General features: G+C 41.0%; 1 protein-coding gene across 1 annotated transcript in view; it reads right to left on the reverse strand.

Annotated features, from left to right (window-relative positions):
- The window catches only part of FAM222B (family with sequence similarity 222 member B), a 68,526-nt gene that overhangs the window by 30,214 nt on the left and 14,784 nt on the right, over positions 1 to 23,528 (reverse strand). The gene's annotated exons all lie outside the window — the stretch shown is intronic.

Below are 23,528 nucleotides of genomic sequence, written 5' to 3' on the forward strand. Positions count from 1 at the left end.
AATTGCTTTGAATGACATTTAGTTCCATCTCAGTCTATTCTCTTATGATAAGGAGCAATGAACTCAAGGGTATGATCTCAGAATATAAAAAGCCATTAAGGCTGGCTCCTAATAGAGTCTTTTAAAATATGATCCTACACAGCTCTTCAAAAGAAGGACAATATGTTTTAATTGTGAGATGAATTTTTACAATGCTTTGATCTCCTGTCTAAAAGAGGTCTGTAAAAAGAAATAACTACAGTGGAGGGAAGGAGTAAAATGTGTCATTCTGGTTATTAAAATCCATCAAGTTCATACTTCAGCCTTGGGATAACTGCAGCCAAAAACTGACTTGCAAGTAATTATCACCACTATCTGCAATAAAAGTTAATTGGACATAATTGAACTAACGCCCTAATCGGAGGGAAGCTGCAACTGGCAAACAGCCCACTCCTCCGGCTTCTTCAATCTGCAAATGAAACTGCTAATGATAATTTGTGGACAAACAAGAAATTGCTCTCACGGTTTCCTCAGTGCAAATCACTCAGCAATTCCAGCTAATGCCCAGCATGTTGAGCCAGGAAAAAAATCATTAACCAGTCCTTCCTTTGATAAAGATGAATTTTAACAATTAACAAGTCCGTTAAGGTTGAGGGTTGCTGAGAATTGTTAAATTTCCATTAAACACTGTGGCCTGATCTCTACATCCTGGTACTATGCACTAGACGTGCCCTCTGCCACTACCATGTAGTACTAAGAGGAGACATTACACAAGGCCAGAAGCTACTATTACACTAATCATTTATCTTCCTCTAAGAGAATCCTGGGTAATCTCATTTTTTTAGACAGGCAAATGGCATTGTTGATCTGCTTCAAGAGGAAAGATTAAATCACTTCTGAATGGATTTTGGAGTTGATAGATCCCTGCTGCCTGACTCATCTGTCTTCAATTCTGGATAAGAGCTGCATCCTTTCCCTTAGAATTTAGTGTCACTCTCTGCTTTTCAACTGTGTTTATGAGCCTAAGGGACTAACACTCCCGTAAGGTTATTGTGGAATCTTAGGAAGCCACTCTAAATGGGAAAATCGTGGTCTAATAATGGTGACTTATAAATGTGGAATGATCCTGCTAAGGTGACAGAAAGGAAGAGAGGAGCCCACGCGGCTCAGTTAAGCGTGTGACTCTTAATATCTGCCCAGGTCATGATCTCTCAGTTTCTGAGATTGAGTCCTGTGTGGGGTTCTGTGCTGACAGCATGTAGCCTGCTTGGGATTCTCTCTCTCCCTCGCCCTCTCCCTCTCCTCCCTCTCCCCACTCACACTCTCGAAGTAAATATATAAACTTTTTTAAAAAGTAAAAGAGAAAAGCAGGTACAAAGTCTGCTGACTTTTTTTCTGCTTTCTTTTTAGTTTTTATTTTTAAGTAATCTCTACACCCAACATGAACTTAAACTCACAACCCTCATACTCTACCAACTGAGCCAGCCAGGTGCCCCCTGCTTATTTTATTTGGGGTCTATTCTGGCAAGGAGGTGGCTAGAAATTAATGCATTAAGAACCTTTCCCAAAGCAGCAGCTGGAGAACTGGTTCATTTGGTACATTTTTTGTTAAAAGTTATGGGGGAGGGGTGTTCAAAGAAGTTATTTTAGAACATTTCAGTTCACTCCTGCAGTCATTAAAATACACTTTCTGATGGAAATAGAGGAAAGCCTAGAAATAGCTCAGCCAAGATGTAAAAAACACAGAGAGGATCTAGAAACTGTAATATGGATAGTAAAGGTAAAAAGAGTTTAACCTGAAAAAGAGATCACTTAGTAGGAACATTCTTCATTCATTAGCTCCCTGTGATGCACTAGGCACTGTGACAGTACTATGTACTGGAAACACAAATATGACAGATAATAGCCCTGGTAAGAAATGTGATTACTGTGGTAAATCTTCCACAGTATATATAAATTATCAAATTACTATGTTGTACACCTTAAACTAATACAATGTTGTATGTCAATTATATTTCAAAAAGAAAAAAGTGAATAAAGTTGTTTGAAACCAAAATAATGAAACAAATATTTCCAAGGAACAGTGAGAAAGAAGGGAGAACAATAATATGGGTCATTGAAAGCTGAGCAAGAATTTACCAGATTGAGAAGAGTAAGCCACTCTAGGCAGAGAAAACTAGCATAATGAAAGGCAAGTACAACTATGCTAGAAAACTACCGTAACCAGGGGCGCCCGGGTGGCTCAGTCAGTTAAGCATCCAACCCTTGATCTAAGCTCAGGTCCTTATCTCAGGGTCATTGAGTTCAAGCCTCACACTGGGCTCCATGCTTGGTGTCAGCCTACTTAAAAAAAGAAAAGTAGCCTAACTAAATGTATGTTTGGGAAACCACAAGTGGTATAGTATGAAGAGCTGAGTGTTGAACGTATGTGCCAAACCTGGAGGTTGAGCCTGATGTGCCAAATTATGAAGAGCCTTATATCTCATATTAGAGGGACAAAACAACAGATTAAGCATAAAGCTGGGTTGGAGTCCCATGTTTCAAGGACAGTAACATAATCAGATATCTATTAAAAAGTCTTTTTTAATGTTTATTTATTTTTTGAAAGAGAGAGGATCAGAGTGCAAGTGGGGAAGGGACAGAGAGAGAAGATGATGCAGAATCCAAAGCAGCTCCAGGCTCTGAGCTGTCTGCACAGAGCCTGACTTGGGGCTTGAACCCATGCACCATGAGATCATGACCTGCGCCAAAGTCAGATGCTTAACTGACTGAGCCACCCAGGAGCCCCTCAGATGTCTGTTTTAAATAAATCTGCTGAGGGGCGCCTGGGTGGCTTAGTCGGTTAGGCGTCCGACTTTCGCTTAGGTCATGATCTCACGTTTCGTGGGTTCGAGCCCCGCGTCGGGCTCTGTGCTGACTGCCAGCTCAGAGCCTGGAGCCTGTTTCAGTCTGTGACTCCCTCTCTCTCTGACCCTCCCCTGCTCACGCTGTCTCTCTCTCTCTCTCCCTCTCTCTCTCTCTCCTAGAAATAAATAAAAATATTTAAAATAAATAAATAAATAAATAAATAAATAAATCTGCTGAAAATGTGAAAGACAAACAGGAGAAGGCAGAGATCAGTTAAGTGGCTATAGTGATTTCAAGGTGAAAGATGATGATGATCTTAAACAAGGATGCCGTAAGAGAGCCGTCATACAAAGAAGGGAATAGATTTCTTTCTCTCTCTCTTTCTTTCTCCCCCCCCCTCAGATTTTTTATTTTAAGTAATCTGTACACTCAACGTGGGGCTCAAACGCACAAACCCAAGATCAAGAGGCACATGCTCCACCAACTCAGCCAGCCAGATGTCCCTGACAGAATTATTTCCGAGGTCAAAAATAGGTTCATAAAGTCTGAAGAAAGGCAATTTTAGACTAACATAAACAACAATTTGAGCTTATTCAATAGTGGCATACTACTAGAAACACTGAAGCAAAAGCAATGATTATTCCTTAAGAATAATGGAAAAGAATTTATTTTCAGTAACTAAGAATTTGGACTAGATGACCATTAAACCAACTTCCAGATTCCAAGATTCTAAATCACTTACAAAGGTGATTTTATAAAGTCATTAACGACTGCTTACTTTTGTAGAAAGGTTTATAATTTTCTAAGTGCTTTCACATGGATTCTCTCACTTGCTTTTCTCAAATGCCCTATGAGATAGTTTACACAGGGATCCTCTGTCTCTTTTTCAGAGATAAACTAGGAAAAGCTCCTAAGTGCCTAGACTACAACCAGGTATTCTGACCCCTGGCTCTGAGCGCTTTCCATTCTCACCACTGCCTCCAACAGTGCCAATGCTGAAAATCAATTCTGAGAAACCATCCCTCTTTGGTCACCTGTTCCAGTGTTTATTTCAAAATCAGGAAATTCTGCATGCCTTATATCCACTGTTGAGGAGTTTCAGCCTATTTCTGTGTCCTCTTCTAGGTGAATATGAGATGGTCATCTATTTTATATAATGTTCCTTCATATTTGTGTACTATAAAAAGTCTGTCATTTCCCTAATCCTGGCTAATTACCTCCCAATTCCTTAAGGGTTTTCCCCCCATATATTCTTTCCCTCCTTAAACTAGTCAAGTAATGTGATCCCCAATTTTGTACTAGCTCCAGGAAGACAATAAATTCTTCCCGTGGACTCCAATTCTAATCCCCAGGTATCTATTAAAAAGTACCTCTCCAATTAATTCATACCAATATTTACTGAGTGCCTACTACATAGTAAGACATTGTTCTAGGAGTGAGGGACTTGGCTAAAAAAAAAAAGAAAAAAGAAAAAAGAAACCTCGTGCTTCCATTTTTACATGGTATAGAGTGGGAGGGTCAGACAAATTTAATGAACAGGTTAGTTACTCTTAGAAGGTGATAAATGCTATGAAAAGGAAAATAAAGCAGTATAGGGAGATGAGGAGTACTGGATGGGACAGCCATTTTAAAAAGCATAGCTAGAGTGCTCCTCACTGAGAAACTGTAGTTCTCTCCATGGTTTATCTGCCTGGTTTCAGTGCAAGACAGCAAGACAGCTTTTAATTACATAATAGATTTTTTTAAAGCAATTAAACTACAACCAATACAGTTTTTTCCCTTCTCTCATTTCAAGTTTAACTCTTAGACACTTGTACTTTCTTAAAATTTATTTGAGAGAGAGAGCGAGCGAGCAGGCAAAGGTAAGGGATATAGGGAGACACAAAATCTAAAGGAGGCTCCAGGGTATGAGCTGGCAGCATTGAGCCCAACACAGGACTTATGTGTCTTATGACCTGAGTCGAAGTTGGACGCTTAACAGGCACCCTGACACTTGCACGTTTAATAAAAAGCAACTTATCAACTTGTTTAGAAGAATGGAATCATTTCTGTAAGGTAGAAATACTCTTTAAGCAACAGTGCAACAAAATAATGCAAACCTGCACAAGCAGACAGGCAGGTGCATACGCACGCGTGCGCGCGCGCACACACACCTCTGACTTTTTTTTTTTTTTTTAATTTTTATTTATTTCTAGGAGAGAGAGAGAGAGAGACAGCGTGAGCAGGGGAGGGTCAGAGAGAAAGGGAGTCACAGATTCTGAAACAGGCTCCAGGCTCTGAGCTGGCAGTCAGCACAGAGCCCGACGCGGGGCTCGAACCCACGAACCGCGAGATCATGACCTAAGCGAAAGTCGGACGCTTAACCGACTAAGCCACACAGGCGCCCCACACACCTCTGACTTTGATAAGCATTTCCCTGGTTGCGCAACAATACTTTCTTAAGTAGCTGTGGGAAGCTGAGAGATGAGCAGATGTGGACAGATAGGCGGATGGAGGCAGTTAGTGGAAACAATTTCAGAGAGTTACAGAATTGATGTACAGGCTTAAGTGGCATCAGCCTCTCACTTCCAAGTGCATTTGGAACAATCTCCCAAAAATGTACTATGAATGATAAGAATGATACATCTCATTTGGGGCATTTGTTTAGCTTAGAGAAGAGGCAAAAATTAAAACACAGCTTCCTGAAAAAGCAACTTGTTCCAACTTAATTTTACCATTGACCATGGAAATAGGCAAAGGACTTTTTTTTCTTTTTAAAATTTTTAAGTTTATTTATTTGGGGGCAGGGGGAGGGGGGTAGAGCGAAGGAAGGGAGAGAATCCCAAGCAGCACAGAGCCCGACATAGGGCTTGATATCACAAACTGTGAGACCATGACCTGAGCAGAAACTAAGAAGCCTGGCGCTTAACCAACTGAGCCACCCAGGAACCCCCAAAGGAGTTTCCTTAAAAGGAACCGTTCCTTTTGTCTCTCTGCGGAAATGTTCTAACACACTATCACACTCCAGCTGCACCATAACCTCACAGGGATTGAATGAAACCTAAGTACTCAAATCCTTTGTAAAGCACTTTAGTGAATGCACAGTAACACTTAGCAGGACAGGTTAAAACCAAGATATAGGATTCTTCATTAATCCACTGGTCTCACTTTATGTTGAATGAAAAAAGGTTCTGGGAGGATAAGATAAGCAAAAGGCAAACCAGAACCCTCACAGTTACAAAATTAATGTCTTCACAATAATACAACTACTCCCAGCTGAACAGCTGGGTAATACGAAAGGCCCATTCAGGAACCCAGGAAATGTGTCTTTTCCACTGATAATACTGTGACCTGAGATGAGCTGCCTTTAACTTCTCATAGTCTTGACACACCTTTCCTTTTAATATAGATTAAGTTCTACCCTTTACATAGTAAGTGATAAGTGAAATGCCAATGGAAGAAATACTTTAGCTTTTGAAAGGAAAGAAGAAATTTAAGTTATGACTAATAATGCTTATGCTTCTCCTCTGAAGCAACAAGAATGATGTCTAAATCCCTTCAATTCTGCTAGTGGCATAAAATCTTATTTTCACTCAGATCAGCAACTGATCCTCAAAACCACTTTGCTGAGTGCAAAGACTTAGCAATTGGTCACGGAAACCTTGCCTTTTATTTTATTTTATTTATTTCTAGGAGAGAGAGAGAGACAGCGTGAGCAGGGGAGGGTCAGAGAGAGAGGGAGATACAGACTCTGAAATAGGCTCCAGGCTCTGAGCTGGCAGTCAGCACAGAGCCCGACGCGGGGCTCGAACCCACTACCGCGAGATCATGACCTAAGCGAAAGTCAGACGCCCAACCGACTAAGCCACCCAGCCGCCCCGAAACCTTGCCTTTTAAATCTGCTGTAATATTCAGTTGATCTTCCAGAGAGAGAGAGAGAGAGAGAGAGAGAGAGAGAATTTCCCCACCAAATAGTACTTTAAGAAATCCTGAGCTTTGAAACGTATAATGTATAGTACTTCTTTAATCACAACCTGATATATGACTTCTAAATGAATTTCATTTTGGCCAACAGTTCTCATCATTAAAGTATATACAGTCCAGTGTTAGGAGGGGTTTGCTTTGATAACACTTCTTTGGCTTCTCCATCTATGGCTTGACCACATATGATGAATGACTGGCAAATACCATGGGGCCAGAAGATGATGCCAACAAAGAAAGCATGCTAGTACCAAAAACTAGTTTATCTATGATCTACTTGGAAGATCTCAATTCTCCCTAAGACCTCACTGTAATTAGGTGATGAGGGCCGAAGTCTTCAAAACTTAAACAGAGAGCTCCTGGGTGGCTCAGCTAGTTAAGCATATGACTTTGGCTCAGGTCATGATCTCACAGTTCGTGAGTTCAAGCCCCGCGTCAGGCTCTGTGCTACCAGCTCAGAGGCTGGAGCGTACTTTGAATTCTGTGCACCCATCTCTCTCTGCCCCTCCTCCCCCACACTCATTCGCTCGCTCTCTTTCTCTCTCAAAAATATATAAACATTAAAAAAAATTTAGGGGCACCTGCTCAGTTAAGCATCCGATTTTTGACTCAAGTCATGATCTCACGGTTACTGAGTTTGAGCCCTGTGTTGGGCTCTGTGCTGACAGCTCAGAGCCTGGAGCCTGCTTTGGATTCTGTGTCTCCCTCTCTCTATGCTCCTCCCCTGTCTTGTGCTCTCTCAAAAATAAATATTTTTAAAAATAAAAAGGAAGAAAGGAAGAAACAAAGTTTAATCCAAGTTTGTATCTTACTGGTCTCCTGAATGATCAGAGAAAGAAAACAAATCTCCAATAATCAGTCTGTTCAGCTAGAAAGTCCCAGTTAAAAAGCAGAAGAGGTTACTAAAGCTATTGCTAGGAGTATCTTTGGATTTGTACCTGTCTGTATTTTGCCTGCTTGCCTTCCTGCATGAATAATCAAGAACTGACTGTGTTCTCTGAACAGGAATGAAACTTTAACTTCAGTTCTGTCCATGTGTTGGTAAAGACGCCTCTGCCCTTTTCAGCTAGGTTGAAATGTAACAAACTCAGCCAATGACTGAATTTGATATAATCAGCCCAATGGTCCCTCCCTCAGATCCATCAGCACCAGATATAATAAAACTTCAGTTTGGCCTTTTCTTTACACCTCTATCTTTTATTCCTCCACCACCTCATCCTGAACCTTCCTCCTTTTCTTGATTGATAGTGCCATCTTCGTCTTTGGATTTCCTTCATGACTAGAGAAATAAAAACACTCTTTCACAGCAGAAACAGGAAAATTTCAAGTCATTTCAAGTAAGGATCCTGAAAGGAGTTCTTAGAGAAAATAATTAAATATATTAGAAATGCATACCACCTGGCTGGCTCAGTCAGTAGAGCACGTGATTCTTGATCTCAGGGTGGTAAGGTCAAGCCCCACCTTGGGCACAGAGCTTACTTAAAAAAACAAATTAAAGAATTCAGAGACCTTGGTTCTGGGTCTGGTTTTAGTACCAAATCACTAAGTTATTTAGACTTTCTCAGGACCTTATTTTTCCTACCTCAGAGAAATGCTGAGACCACAAAGAGACTGCTTATTTAATTCACTGAATAAGAACTAATCTAAAAGTAAAAATATTTGTTAATGCTGGAAATGATTCTTGGGCTGAAGAAACCCTGGTCGTAACCTTTTGTGAGTTGTTATATAATTACACCCTATAACTCCACATTTAATTTCAAAATATAATATGTACAAAAGGTACCAAAGAAGTTCTTTAAAACCACACACAGGCTTTCTCCATTTTCTTCTAGCACCATATGTATTTACAGATAATGAGAACTCTTAAATAAAATTCTAAGATCTGGCCAAATAAAAGGAGGACTGTCTAGTATTCACAGAATGCTAACATAGAACAAAGTTGGGGGAAGGAGCAAAGGCTTGGATTCTAAAAAGATGAGCAATTTGAGTGGTTTAAAAAACAAAACAAAACAAAAAGATGGGTTAAAAGTTTATATCTAAAAGGCAACTGTTCTGAATAGCTCTAACAATCCCTTAATAAGTGCAGTATCAAACATAGGATAATTAATTCAGTGGACTTTTCCTCTCTCACTGACAGATTGAACAGCTCTGAGGATAATCTCCTTCACTCTCCCAGGGCTCAGTTGGAAGATTCATTATTTATGCCCTCAATTGTTTACTCTGTCCTATTTTCCATCCATCCGGGCCCAAGGGCAGTGTTATCACTGGCCTGTTTCCAAAATGAATGTATTAGTTCACTGCCTAACTAGTTACAAAACCAAAGATAATCAAACATAATAGTATCCTACCACTGAAGAGCAACCCTACCCACCAATGGATCCAAGAGAGAAGTTAATGACAATGCTGACCCAATGTTACCAAAAGCTAATTCTTCTGAGATGGATGAAGCCTCCCCCCTTCCTTTTTTTTTTTTTTTTTTTTTTTTTTGGTGAGCCACTGAGCAACATATATGCAAATCTAACAGGATTCTTAAAGGGCAGTATCATTAGAAAGGCAGTTCTAGCCCTCACTGAGAGCAGACCTGTAAACTATCGTGGATTAAACTGATTGAGATGCATTTTGCCTAGCAACCATTCATTAGGAAGAGTTCAGTAACTCCCTAACAATCGATTCCAAGTCTTTATCTGAGCAGATAACAGACTCCACCAAGTCCTCTACCCTCTGGATTCAGATTTACAGGAAACAACTTCCTCAAAAGATTCAGCTTCCAAGAGTCAACCCTGGGGGAGGGGACTGGGTTTTAAAACACACAAAATGTTGTCTAAGACACCTGACTGACAAAGCTGAATAGCTTAAAAACTACCACCAGTCACATCTCCATATGAATGCATTCATTGTCTCTAAATAAGTCTCTCACATAACAGCATTCCCAGTTCTTTTTGCTTCTAATATTTTCTCATCTTGAGCAAGCTTTTCCCCATTCCAAACCTTACAACACTCAAGCTGATTATTATAAGAATCAACACCAAGGGTCCAATCTTTTCCTTTACCTTCTCAAGGGGATCATTTTATACTTCTGATGTGAATGGGGGATTGGGCTTGAATCTCCCTTTAGAGAACACAGGGCCCTTTTTCTTAACACATCATAAGCTGTGACTCACAGAAACAATAAGGATGGATAAAAACAGAATTGCTAAAGAAAATTAAATCAGCTACTTTAACTTCAGCGGCACCATGTCCCCTCAACTAAGAGATTATGGGAAGTCATGGCTTCATATAATTGTGTCCTTGCAGAGGACCAAATTTCGAGTTCCAGCCCCCTTAAATGATATTTGGAGATGAGTGTAAATACACCTACGATTAGTTCTATACATAGCCTTTGTCTCCTAGGGGAAATACTTTGGGGAAATCACTGTACCATGCAAAATACTGATTACAAAAATCAGGCAAGAAAATAGATATATAAAAATATTAAGTGAACAAAGTGTAATGTAACTTTACAAAGCTGTATTAATTGTTTACCCATGGGTAGACAAAAAAACACCTAGGATCCCAAATGGGCTGGCAACTTATTTTTTAGTAGAATCAAGATGAAGTGTTACAGGCTTTAATACAGCCTCCAAATATTTTTGTTACTTCCTCAGTTTGCTGTAACTCAGACATCAAAGTGCACTTTGTTTTACACAGTATCTAGCTCTCAAAGCTTCAATCAATGTTTTTAATAGTTCATTCTCAGTAACAAGTCAGTAAAAACACATCTGGGGCCTTTCAATTTAAACATTATAGAGCTGCATGGGATAAGTGGATAATAAACAAGACAACCCAAATCCAACAAAGGTTTACTATGAGTCTACCTTTTTGCACAATTTTCTTTTAAAAGTCATCTCTATACCTTACATGGGGCTCAAACTTAGAACTCTGAGATCAAGCATTGCACGCTCCACTGACTGAGTCAGCAAGGCACCCATTTTTTGTATAATTCTGTAGCAAGGCTGCTTGAAATGTAATAGAAAGATACACAAATAGATAGGTATATAGACAGACAGCCAGACTGACTCCTGATCCCTAGTAAGCTTCTACAACTAAGATGGTGTCCTATCCTATTACACCTCTTCCTCATAATACTTGGAGGCTTTTACCACAAACTGACCCTTATTAGAGATCCAATAGTCAATGCAAGGAAAAAACCACAGCTCAAGCAATATCAACTGTGTCTTCAAAACTTAATTCCAGTTAGAACAATCTGTGGAAACTTACCTGGATTATAAGAATCTCTCAATCATTTCAATTAATATTTACCAAAAAGTGTTGCCAAAAACTGATATTCATCCTGTCTGGCATTCTAGTTCTTTCCTAACCAACATTAAGATAAACCTGGTCCACACACCTTTGATGAAAATGCCCAGTTAAACTAAGCAAGTTTATCACGAATACTGCCACTTACCACAGAAAGACACAAACAGACACAGACACACAGACACAGACACACACCTTTTGTTTCCAGTATCAAAAAATGTGGGTTTCGTATCTTCAGTTGATAACTTTCCACTCAATTAAAAACGTATAAAGAGGTTCCTGATTTTGCCTGAAGATAAGCTGTGTCCTTCAAAAAGAAGGGATCTATAAATTGTAGAAATAAAAGAACTCAAAAGAGATCAATAGAATTTAAAATTTAATGCTGTAGCCACCCAATTTCATAAAGTTTGGGAGGGAGGAAACTTTAAAAAATAATTCAACAAAATTCATCTGGATTTTTTTAAGTTTGGTTCTGGTTTCATGACAGAAACTAACCTCTCTGAAAATATACGGATATAAGAAATAAACTGATGGAGAAAAAGACAAGACTTTTAGGTTTCAGTAACAGTAAGGCAAGTTTGCTTCTTTGCTGGATTTCTCCAGTAGGGTTGAGTACTAAACAAAGCCAGTGACAAGGTGCTCAGGAGGAGACTTTAACAGAGTTAATCGCTAACAACTATTAGGATTTCCTTTAACCACCATTTGACAGGAGCTGTTCCCTCTTTCCACTAGCACATTCTTCCTTTTCAGATTGTTTTTGCTGAATAAGGCAGTCCCAAGTAGGAAAATGGTGAAGACAGCCTTAATGGACACGGTTGCAGTACAGTTCCAAAACCCATTCCTAGTCTTCTTTTTCTTTTCTTTTTTCTTTCTATGTCTTTCTTTGTGGTTTACTGCATCAGATGCCACACAAGAAAGGGCTCCTCTTTTCTTCTCTGTTCATTTTACTTCAAAAAAGACAGACATCGACATATCAGTAAAACAAGAGATAAGAGTCCAGAATCTCCTTACCCTACTGCAGGGGCGAGATGATGGGAGGGAAAGAAGAATGAAGGGTAGAATCAGAAAATCAAAATAAACTGATGGGATGTGGAGCTCTTACTTCCCATTCCATTTCCCCTTTCCTCACAAGGTTAAGTCGGCTGAAGTCGGGGCTGCATTAGAAAAAGCACAGGCACACGCACACACACCTTGAGCCCTGGCCTTAAGGGAGGTGAGGTTCGCTCCGCAGCGCTCGGTGGGGATCCAGGCTCCGCCCCGCCCGCCTGGGGCAACTCAACCCTCCTCGCCCCGCCCGGGCAGGAGGGATGAGAAGGGGCTTAGAGCAGTCTTGGCAGGGGGAGGGGGAGGTGGCAGCTCCGAGTGCCGGACTCTCGGAGCACAGCACACCGCGGTGCACCGAGACCCCCTCCCCCAGCCGGCAGCCGCTTGCTCCCCTTTGCTGCCGGAAGCCAGCCCCGCCCCCTCAACTCCATCCCGACCCTCCGCAACCCCCCTCCCGCCCGCACAGCCAATGGCAAGCTAGGCAGCCAGGAGAGCGACCCGTCAAGCAGCCAACTGGGGAGGCCCACTGGGAGGTCAGCCGCCGGGGATAGGCCAGCTGCCCGCGGCCCCGGCCCCTGCGCGGCTCCTCTTTGTTAGAGCTGCCCCCCTCTTCTCCTGACTACCACCCCAAAGCCAGGAGACTAGTATCCCACAGCTGGGCCAGGTGATGCGGCGCCCCTTCTACCGCTCCCCCGCCCGCTCTCTGCCGGGGTGCTAGGAGTGGCCCTTATCCAGGCAATACCTCCCAGAGGGCCTCAGACTCCCACAGCAATAGCCACCAGATGACACCCGACAGTGAAAAGATGCTCCTGGGGCCTCTCTGCCTCACCCTTCTTTTCTCAGACTAATCAACTTCACACCGCGGATAGATTTAGGTTTGTGTATTAGATCAGCTGCAAACATCAATCCACCCTGTCTGAAACTCCTGTTTCCTGTGACGCAGAAATTAGGAGGGGAGGGGACATAAAGGGAAGGTAGTTATCTGGAAGCTGATGGAGGTAGGAGAAGGAATACATCAAATAATCTGCAAAAACACACACAACACACACACAGTTGGCTCCAGCCCAATTCAGATATAAAACATCTACATCCAATTAAATCCAAGCTAACCACTCCCTTGGCAGGTTTCAGTACAATCAGGAAACAAGTATCTTAAGTCTTGTTCAAGCCATATGCCAAATATCAGGGAGAAAAAAACCTCACCAACCGCCAGGTCGCCGCATAACTGGCAGGCTGCATCAACACTTCAATCACTAATGCCAAAGTTAGGGGCATAACACAGCTGGGATGGAATATGTCAAAGATTGTAGAATGTTTTCTTAAGTGTAGTGGTATAGCAGTGCATGGGACTCATTTAAGAAAAATAAAATCAGGGCGCCTGAGTGGCTCAGTCAGTTGAGCGACCAACTTCGGTTCAGGGCTCTGTGCTGACAGCTAGCTCAGACTGGAGCTGCTTCAGATTCTGTGTCTACCTCTCTCTCTGACCCTCCCCTGCTCATGCTGTCTCTCTCTCTCAGAAGTAAATAAAAAACAGTAATTAAAAAAAAAGAAAGAAAAATAAAATCAGGGCGTCTGGGTGGCTCAGTTGGTTAAACGTCAGACTTCAGCTCAGGTCATGATCTCAATGGCTCCTGAGGTCGAGTCCCAATCAGGCTTTATGCCACTAGCTCAGAGCCTGGAGCCTACTTCAGATTCTGTGTCTCCCTCTCTCTGCCCTCCCCCACTCACATTCTGGTGCTCGCTCTCTCTCTCTCTCTCTCTCAAAAACAAACATTATGGGGCGCCTGGGTGGCTTAGTCGGTTAAGCGTCCGACTTTCGCTTGGGTCATGATCTCGCGGTTCGTGGGTTCCGGCCCCGCATCGGGCTCTGTGCTGACTGCCAGCTCAGAGCCTGGAGCCTGTTTCAGTCTGTGACTCCCTCTCTCTCTGACCCTCCCCTGCTCACGCTGTCTCTCTCTCTCTCCTAGAAATTAAAAAAAACATTTAAAAATAAATAAATAAACATTAAAAAATTAAAAATAAAAATAAAATAGAGGGACACTTGGGTGGCTCAGTCTGTTAAGTGTCCGACTTCTGATTTCACTCAGGTCATGATCTCACGGTCATGAGATCTCATAGCTCAGGAGTTCGAGGCCTGCATCAGGTTCTGCTGTCAGTGCAGAGACCACTTCAGATCCTCTGTCCCCGCTCTCTTTGTCCCCCTCTCTCATGGTCATGAGATCTCACGGATCAGGAGTTCAAGCCCTGCATCGGGCTCTCTCCTGTCAATGCAGAGCCCACTTCATATCCTCTATCTGCTTCTCTCTCTTCAGATTCTCCCCGTTCATGATCTCTCAAAAATAAATAAAACATTGGGGCACCTGGGTGACTTACTTGGTTGGGCATCCAACTCTTGGTTTCAGCTCAGGTCATGAACTCGGGGTTTGTGAGTTCTAGCCCTGTGTCAGGTTTTTTACTGAAAGCACACAGCCTGCTTGGAATGCTCTCTCTGTCCCTCCCCCACTCCCTCTGTCTCTCAAAATAAATAAACTTGAAATAATAAAACGTGTTTTTAAAAAAGAAAGATACAAAGAAAAAGAAAATGGGGATCAGAGAAGCTATTACGTATATTGTCATTTTTGTCCATAGAGTTCTTACAATTAATGTTAAATACCTACATCATACTCTACAATTCCACTTAGTTTCCCCCAAGTAGTACTGTAATTTTTAAAAGACAATAAAATGTACTTGCAGTTTAAGTAACCCTTTCTTTCTTTTATAATGTTTATTTTTGAGAGAGACAGAATCCAAAGCAGGTTCTAGGCTCTGAGCTGTCAGCACAGAGCCCCATGTGGGGCTAGAACTCACGGGGTGGGGCATGAAATCATGACCTGAGCTGAAGTAGGATACTTAACCAACTGAGCCACCCAGACGCCCCTAAGTAGCCTTTTCTTAACTATGAAGTTCAAAGCATTTCATATCTATAACCTTAGTCTTATAAGATGGGAAAGGAGCTGTATGGACATGCCCATTTTAAAGGCAGCTCTTCTTTCTAACCCAAATTAAAAGACTGGCTTAAACAGATTTATAGAAGAACCTCACTGATGTTTCAAAGAGTAGCACTCATTAGGTTGTATATGAGAAGAACTAAATGTGAAAACTTTTTAAAGTCTGCTAGCTGAGCTAGCACATTAAGTCCAGTCTCAACCCCTCTTCTCTCGACGTAAACCAAAAATTCAAGAGGTCTCTAATTCACATCATTTAGCAGTTCTCTGGCATTTTCTACATTAAAATAACTACACAATAAGAAGCTACTGTTCAAAGTAGCTAACCATAATCTTGATGTCCAATCTTGATGTACCAATTAGCTTGCCAAGATATCAAAAACAAAGAAACACATACCAGTCTCACCACTATTATCACAAATGTTCTTGGCAAGTGGATAATTCAGATAAAATTTCTGATATCCTCTTCTAAAATATAAACGTGGAACTCTTAGGGAGTTTCAAATACCTTAACTAAATTAAAAAGTCAAATTCATCTTGCCCAAGTATCTATATAGTCCACAGAATTACAACTATTTAATAAAAGATCACTGGGGAGGGCGCCTGGGTGGCTTAGTCGGTTAAGCGTCCGACTTTCGCTTAGGTCATGATCTCGCGGTTTGTGGGTTCGAGCCCCGCGTCGGGCTCTGTGCTGACTGCCAGCTCAGAGCCTGGAGCCTGTTTCAGTCTGTGACTCCCTCTCTCTCTGACCCTCCCCTGATCACGCTCTCTCTCTCTCTCCTAAAAATAAATAAAAATTTAAAAAAAAAAAAAAAAAAAAGATCACTGGGGAAGCTCAAAACATTTTATTTTAAAGAATTCAAGTCCAAATTCTTTCCACACACCTCAAATGTACTCTTATTACCATTACTCTAACAGAGACCTTTAACATGTCTGTGGGGTAACTATAACTTCTTTCTAGTCTTCCTCATTCTGCATACCATTGCTTTCAAGCATCTGTTCTTCTTTAAAAATGCAGAAAGTTAGGGGCACCTGGGTGGCTCAGTCAGTTAAGCAGTTAAGCATCTGACTTCGGCTTAGGTCATGATCTCAAGGATCTTGGGATTGAGCCCTGCATCAGGTTCTGTGCTGACAGCTCAGAGCCTGGAGCCTTCTTCAAATCCTGTGCCTCCCTCTCTCTGTGCCCCTCGCCCTTCCCCCTTCAGGCTTTCTCTCTCTTAAAAATAAATAAATATTGGGGTGCCTGAGTGGCTCAGTTGGTTAAGAGACTGACTTCAGCTCAGGTCATGATCTCATAGTAGGTTCAAACCCTACATCAGGCTCTGTGCTGACAGCTCAGAGCCTGGAGCCTTCTTCAAATCCTGTGCCTCCCTCTCTCTGTGCCCCTCGCCCTTCCCCCTTCAGGCTTTCTCTCTCTTAAAAATAAATAAATATTGGGGTGCCTGAGTGGCTCAGTTGGTTAAGAGACTGACTTCAGCTCAGGTCATGATCTCATAGTAGGTTCAAACCCTACATCAGGCTCTGTGCTGACAGCTCAGAGCCTGGAACCTACTTTGGATTCTGTGTCTCTCTCTCTGCCTGCCCCAGCTCACCCTCTGTTTCTCTCTCTCTCAAAAAGTAAGTTAAAAATATACTGAAAACTCAGTAGAACTGATTTACAAAGACAAAACAATAACAATCCCAAACAGAAGCTGGAAACTTTTTTTAATGTTTATTTTTGAAAGAAAGAGTTTGAGCAGGGGAGGGAGAGAGGAAGAGAAGGGGGCAGAGAGAGAGAGAGAGACAGGTAAAAAGAAAGAGAGAATCTTAAGCAGGCTCCATGCCTAGCACAGAGCCCAACATGGAGCTCGATCTTAGAACCTTGAGATCATGACTTTCACTGAAATCAAGAGTCAGACGCTTAATCAACTGAGCCACCTAGGTGCCAGAAGCTGAAATTACTAAAAGGGCATTTTCCCTATAAAGACCTATCATGTGACATTTTCTAGAATTCAAATACCCATGTGACACAAACAGACTCTGATGAAAAGAAAGAAAAAAATATTTTCTTGAAGAGAACAGGAGGTCTGAAAAAAAACAAGTGTGAAAGTTTAAAAAAAAAACCAGAAGGAAGACAATGCCTTTAACAATTATTTCAATGTAGCAAAGTATTTTTTTTTAAGCTGGCTGTACTTTCTCTTTCAAACACTAGAGGGAAGTGTAAAATCCATCACTGTATCTTTGGGAATTAATGTATTCATTCATTCACTCACATCAGCATATATTACTGCATTCATGTATACCAGGAATTCAATTAGACCTAGAGACCAAAAAAAAAAAAAAAAAAGTGAATAAGCTATAGTCCCTGTCTTTAAGGTGCTTAGTCTAGTGAAGGAAAACACGTTAAAAAAAAAAGCAAACTACAAGAAAGAACCAAACCTCAACTTTTACAAGACTGTGGGTTTTGGGAAGGGCAGAAGGGGAAGCATTTCTGGCAGAGGGACTACAAAAACCATGTCCATATAATAATTCACACTAGACAAAGCAGCATATCCAAACTGGCTTATTCTCCTATTTATTTTCCCCATCTTAAATTAAATGGAAATAATACATAACTACAGGTTATCTTTAAACAATCATCTACAGAAAGTAGAGGCATAAAGTTTTAACATGTGTGGAAGATTTGCTAAAATATCAAACTAACTAGGTTTCAAAATCTACTATACACAGTTTTTAAATTTTTTATAAAAAGTTTAAGTAAGCTCTATAACCAACATGGGGCTGAAACTCACAACCTGAGATCAAGAATCACATGCTCTTCCAACGGAGTCAGCCACGCACCCCTATTATACACGGTTTTAAAAACATGAAGGTTGGAGCTCCCGGGCTTAGTCAGTTAAGTGTCCCACTCTTGATCTCAGCTCAGGTCTTCATCTCAGGGTCATGAGTTCAAGTCCTGCAACAGGGTTCCATACCTACTTAAAACAAACATGGAGGTAACAGATACAATTGGAGTGAAGACTGCTTACGTAATTGGGGTGTCTGGGTGGCTCAGTAGGTTAGGCGTCCAGCTTCGGCTCAGTTCATGTTCTTGCGGTTCATGAGCTGGACCCCAGCATCAGGCTCTCTGCTGTCAGCACAGAGCCTACTTTAGATCCTGTGTCTCCCTCTCTCTGCCCCTCCCCCACTCGTGCTCTCTTTTCTCAAAAATAAACATAAAAAAAAAAAAAGACTGCTTACATAATAAAAACTCTCATTTGAAATCATGATAAATTATACAGCTCCCTGAAAAGTGTTGTCAAGGATAAAAAATACAGGTTTCCTAAATGTGCTCTTGGTCTTATACAAATTACGTTTCCCAAAGTCAGGAAATAGAATTCTCTGACAGTAAGCTTTCACTGATCCCTTTGTAAAGAGACATCTTGGTTAGTAAATCACTTGTGCACCTAAATAATTCAAGCCTACACAAAAAAAGACTAACACTTGAACTCAAAGTCACCATGGAATGGAATAGAAACATTTGTGTGGTATATTTTCCCCTAATCCTAAAATGACTGTTCCATCTTTTGCTATAATTTGGGATGTCTGGATTGTGTGTGTTGGGGCTAGGGAGTTGGAGACAAGGAACAAGTTGTTAACTTCTCATACTGAGGGTAAATTTCTCATACTCAAGGGTGGCACATGGTAGAAAAAGTAAAAGCCAACATCTTGGAAAAGTTTCACACACATACACAAAATGAGGCAGCAAACTTGTGAATCAAGCATGATTTGGCATCGATTCTCTTCTAGTGCCAAAGCCAATGGCTTCTCCTGTAGATGAAATGGCACAGTTCCTGAAAAAGCCCTGGACGCTGTTTCCCCACAATCCTATAATCTGTCAGAAGACAGAAAACAAAAAGAAGGCTTTGCCAGCCAGAAAAAGCAAATTATAACCAACACAGAGCCAACACGTTACTTCAGACAGAAGGAGCTTTTCTATGCATCTTTGGAAGGAGACAAAAGAAGCTTACTATTGCTCAAATAACCAAGGCAAACATTTTAACCAAATACCATCTTGGATAAGCATTTGACGCAATAGTCTGCTTTCTCACTTCTTATTCATAGCCTTAAAGAATAATCTGCCACATTTATGGAAAAGAATTGATGGCCAGAAAATACAAAGAATTTTTATAAGTCAATAAGAAAGAGACAACCAAAGGGAAATTTTCAAAGGACGTGAACTTGTAGTCAAAGAAGAAATACAAAAGGTGAAATATAATATATAATTCCATATTGTTAGAAAGCAAAAGTAGAGGAGCGCTTGGGTGACTCAGCTGGTTAAGCATCTGACGTTTGGTCTCGGTTCAGGTCATGATCTCATGGTTCGTGAGCTTGAGCCCCACAGTGGGTTCTGCGCAGGCAGCGCAGAGCCTGCCTGGGATTCTCTCTCTCTCTCTCTCTCTCTCTCTTTCTCTCTCTCTCTCTGCCCCCCTTTCTCCACTTGTGCTCTCTCAAAATAAATAAATAAACATTAAAAAAAGGGGGGGGAGCAATAGAAAGTGCCTTCTCCATATAGGCAGCTCTTTGCCCCTGGGTCCCATAACCGTGCTGTAATAAAACCACCTTTTTTCACCAACAAAAGACAGAGACAGACAGACAGACAGACAGACAGACAGAAAGAAAGAAAGAAAAGAAGAGAAGAAGGTGCTTCTCCATACAATCCTAAAGGTATTTTGACTTGATAGTACTGCCAACTGCAAGCCTCAGAGAAAACTTGGCAACTCAGAAGGAAAAACAAAAAACAAAAGATAAGGATACTTAAAAATCACACTGTATGGAGGGCTCAGTCAGTTAAGTGTGTGATTCTCGATTTTAGCTCAGGTCATGATCTCACCATTAGAGAGACAAGCCCCATATTGGGCTCTGTGCTGATGGTGTGAAACCTGCTTGAGATTCTCTGTGTCTGTCTCTCTCTCCCTCTGCCCCTCCCCAGCTCATGCCCCCCCCCCCAATAAAGTGTTAAAAAAAATTTTTAACTGTACACTTTAAATATCCTAAAATTTTACTTGTCAATTACACCCCAAATAAGCTGGGGGTGTTGGGGAGATAAGGGTGCCTAGCATAGGTAATATATACCTTAAAACATTTAGAACAGAAGCTTTGTGAAACATCTACTCTGGGAAGGAAACTATTAGAAAGAATGGATACAGGTAAACTGCAAAACCAAAGGAACTAAAATAAGAATAAAAGATGAACCTTTACCTGTGAACATAAAACAGCTGTAGCCAAACTCTAAGCCTACAATGAACAAGGGAGATCACAGAAGTAAATAAAAGAAAGTCTAAATATAACCACAGAGGTAAAGCACCTCTAAGAAAGTAAGCTTACTCAACTGCCTTGCTGTGGAAGTAGGCCATTTTCAGACCCCCCTTCCAGTCACCAAATGCACAAGAAAAGCAAATAATGCCTGGATGCGACAAAAGTCTTCCCATCAAAGAAGAAAAGAAACCTAAGCCTTTTACTTATTTATCCTTGATACAAAGAGGGAAAGAACTGTAGGAGAACTCAAATTCCAGAAAAAAGGTTCAATTCAAAAAAAAAAATTCAATTCCAACCTATGTAAAGCTAAGAACATCATGTCACTTTGTTCTAAAATTAGCAATACACAGGTCCCTACTGAAAAAACAATACACAAGCTCCCAACTGAGCTGTCAGCAGGGTAAAGTTCTAAGCACATCAGCAGGTTACTGCTTAACCATTTCAATTTTCCCTTATCAGTTTCAGACACAGAAGGCCCACATCCCAAGTTTCCTCTATTGTTTATGCCACTCTAGAGGCTGAGAAAATTTTAGTTCATCATATTCAAATTTCAAGCATTTTCTAAGTACATTATAGGTAATGATGCCACAGATTCTATATTTAGCCTCAGGTGTGGAACAAGGAGTGCTAGCTTTGCCTGAAATGGCACCATGTCCCTCCTCCAAGCCTAACTGCAACTATCACCTAAGTTTTCATTAAAGTGGCCATATGGTGTCACCTAAAAGAAATTAAGGTGCATTTTCAGTGCTTTTTTTTTTTTTGAGTGCCTCCATTAACTGGCTACGATGTTTTAAATACAGGATAATAAATTACCCCTACTGGTTCTTCAAACATTCAGCATTGTAACTGCCACAGGCTGCCATTCATATCTTCATGTGGACGAAAAAGCCAAGAATGGTAAAAACTCTTGTGATACAAATCCTCTTAAGTGATCTAATGAAACTTTTAGAAACAGTCTCTTCAACTAAAATGTTTCATTATGGTTCCATAATTGTTACACTCTAGAAATTAGGGTAACAACATCTTTTCCCAAATCCAGAGCTATTTTTTCTTCAAATAGTATTTATAAAAATATATCACCTTTCTCAAAAGGAACTTTAGGCCTCTAACAGCATGTTGCTAACTTTCACAACATCCTAATAAAGAACTATTATTTAGCATCTATATCACACTTGAACTTGCAAAAGTGTTTTACAATATTTTCATTAGTAGTCATGCCTCACAACCACCCATGAGCTAAACTGGTCCTGTTATCCTCATTTGACAGCTGAGAAAACTGATGTATTGTAAGGCCAAGGTCAAGCCAGTCTGCTTTTCCAAAACCAGGAACCTAACTCTTAAAAACAGTCTCATTCACTCAACCAGTGTATCTGTATTGCTCATAGCCCTAGTTTTAGTAGGTTCTTAGAACACAGAAATCCACTTAAGGGTACAAAAACACTAAATTATTATGACAGTGCAACACAAATACACAACCACAATTGAATACAAATAGGTAAGGATTTAAAAACAATGACACGGGAGTTTTCAGAAATTGGTTTCCAAAACCTCTATGTCATAACACAAAAACAAAAAAAGGATCAAATGCTTCTTCATCTTGTTTTTCTTTTTAATCCACTACAATCAGACTTCTCTCTCCATCACTCCAATGAGTGGTTCTAGTCAAGGTCACCAATAACCTCTAGGTTCCCAAACCCCATGAGTACTTCTCTGTTCTTATTTGAGACAATAATCAATACAGTGGTCCACTCCATCCTGAAAACATTCTTTACTTGGCTTCCATAACATCAATGGTTTTCCTCCTACCTCACTGGCTGCTCCTTCTCCTTCAGACCTCTCTTTTGTAGCCACAATCCATTTCTAGGTGACCTCCTGATTGAATTTCAAGACTTCAACCTCTATCTACATGTTGATTTCACATCTACAATGCCAGCCCAGATTTCTCCCAGGAATGCTAGGCTTTTCTATCTTATAGTTCCAGTTGGCTGTCTAACAAGCACCTCAAACTTGATATGACCAAAGCAAAATTCTTCTGCCAGTCTTACCCATTTCAATAAATATCATCACCTACCTAGTTGCCCCAGCCAATAATGCAGAAGTTAGGCATGATTCCTCTTTGCCTCACACCCCCTGGCTGCAGCCAATCCCTCAGCAAGCCCTGCCAATTTCATTTCCAAAAGAAATTCCAAATCTGTCTATTTCCCTACAGCTCTTCTACCATCACTCCAATCCAAGTCACCATCAATTCTTATCTGAATTAGTGCAAGTCTTGTAACTAGTCTCCTTGCCTCTACTCTGGATCCCCCTACAAGCAATCCATTTCCACACAGTAAGCAGAAGATTCTAATTACAAGCCAATTCACATCATATGCTCGCTTAAAAACCTCTAAAGGAGGGGCTCCTGGGTGGCTCAGTCGGTTGAGCATTCGAGTTCGGCTCAGGTCATTATCTTATAGCTCGTGGGTCTGAGCCCCATGTCGGGCTCTGTGCTGACAGCTCAGAGCCTGGAGCTTGCTTCAGATTCTGTGTCTCCTTCTCTCTTTGCCCCTCACCTGCTTATGTTTTCTCTCTCTCTCTCTTAAAAATAAACATTAATGGGACACCTGGGTGGCTCAGTCAGTTAAGCGTCCAACTTTGGCTCAGGTCATGATCCCACAGCTCGTGGGTTTGAGCCCCACAATGGGCTCTGTGCTGACACCTAGCTCAGAATCTGGAGCCTGTTTCAGATTGTGTCTCCCTCTCTCTGACACTCCCCTGCTCGCTCGCTCTCTCTCTGAAATAAATAAAACATTAAAAAAAATTTTAATAAAAAATAAAATAAAAAGTTGTTTGTTGTCTGTTTACCCCCCCTAGAATACAAGCTCCATAAGAGAACAGACTCTATCTTGATTACCAGTGTATTACTAGTGCTCTACACATACTAAAAACTCAAAAAAAATTTGGCAGGCTTAGTTACTCCTACCCACAAAGAGCTCACAATCTAGTTGAAGAAACAAAACATTTAAATGATAAATGTAATGCTAGCAGGATAATAAAATGTCACAGGTAGCCCAGCGGCAGGAATGATTAATTCTGCCTTGAGAACTAGGAAGACTTCACAGAAGAAATGAGCTATGAGCTAAATCTTAAGGATTAATTAGG

The sequence above is a fragment of the Hyaena hyaena genome, unplaced genomic scaffold, assembly GCF_003009895.1.
Source record: "Hyaena hyaena isolate Hyena2069 unplaced genomic scaffold, ASM300989v1 scaffold_10, whole genome shotgun sequence".
Taxonomy (NCBI): domain Eukaryota; kingdom Metazoa; phylum Chordata; class Mammalia; order Carnivora; family Hyaenidae; genus Hyaena; species Hyaena hyaena.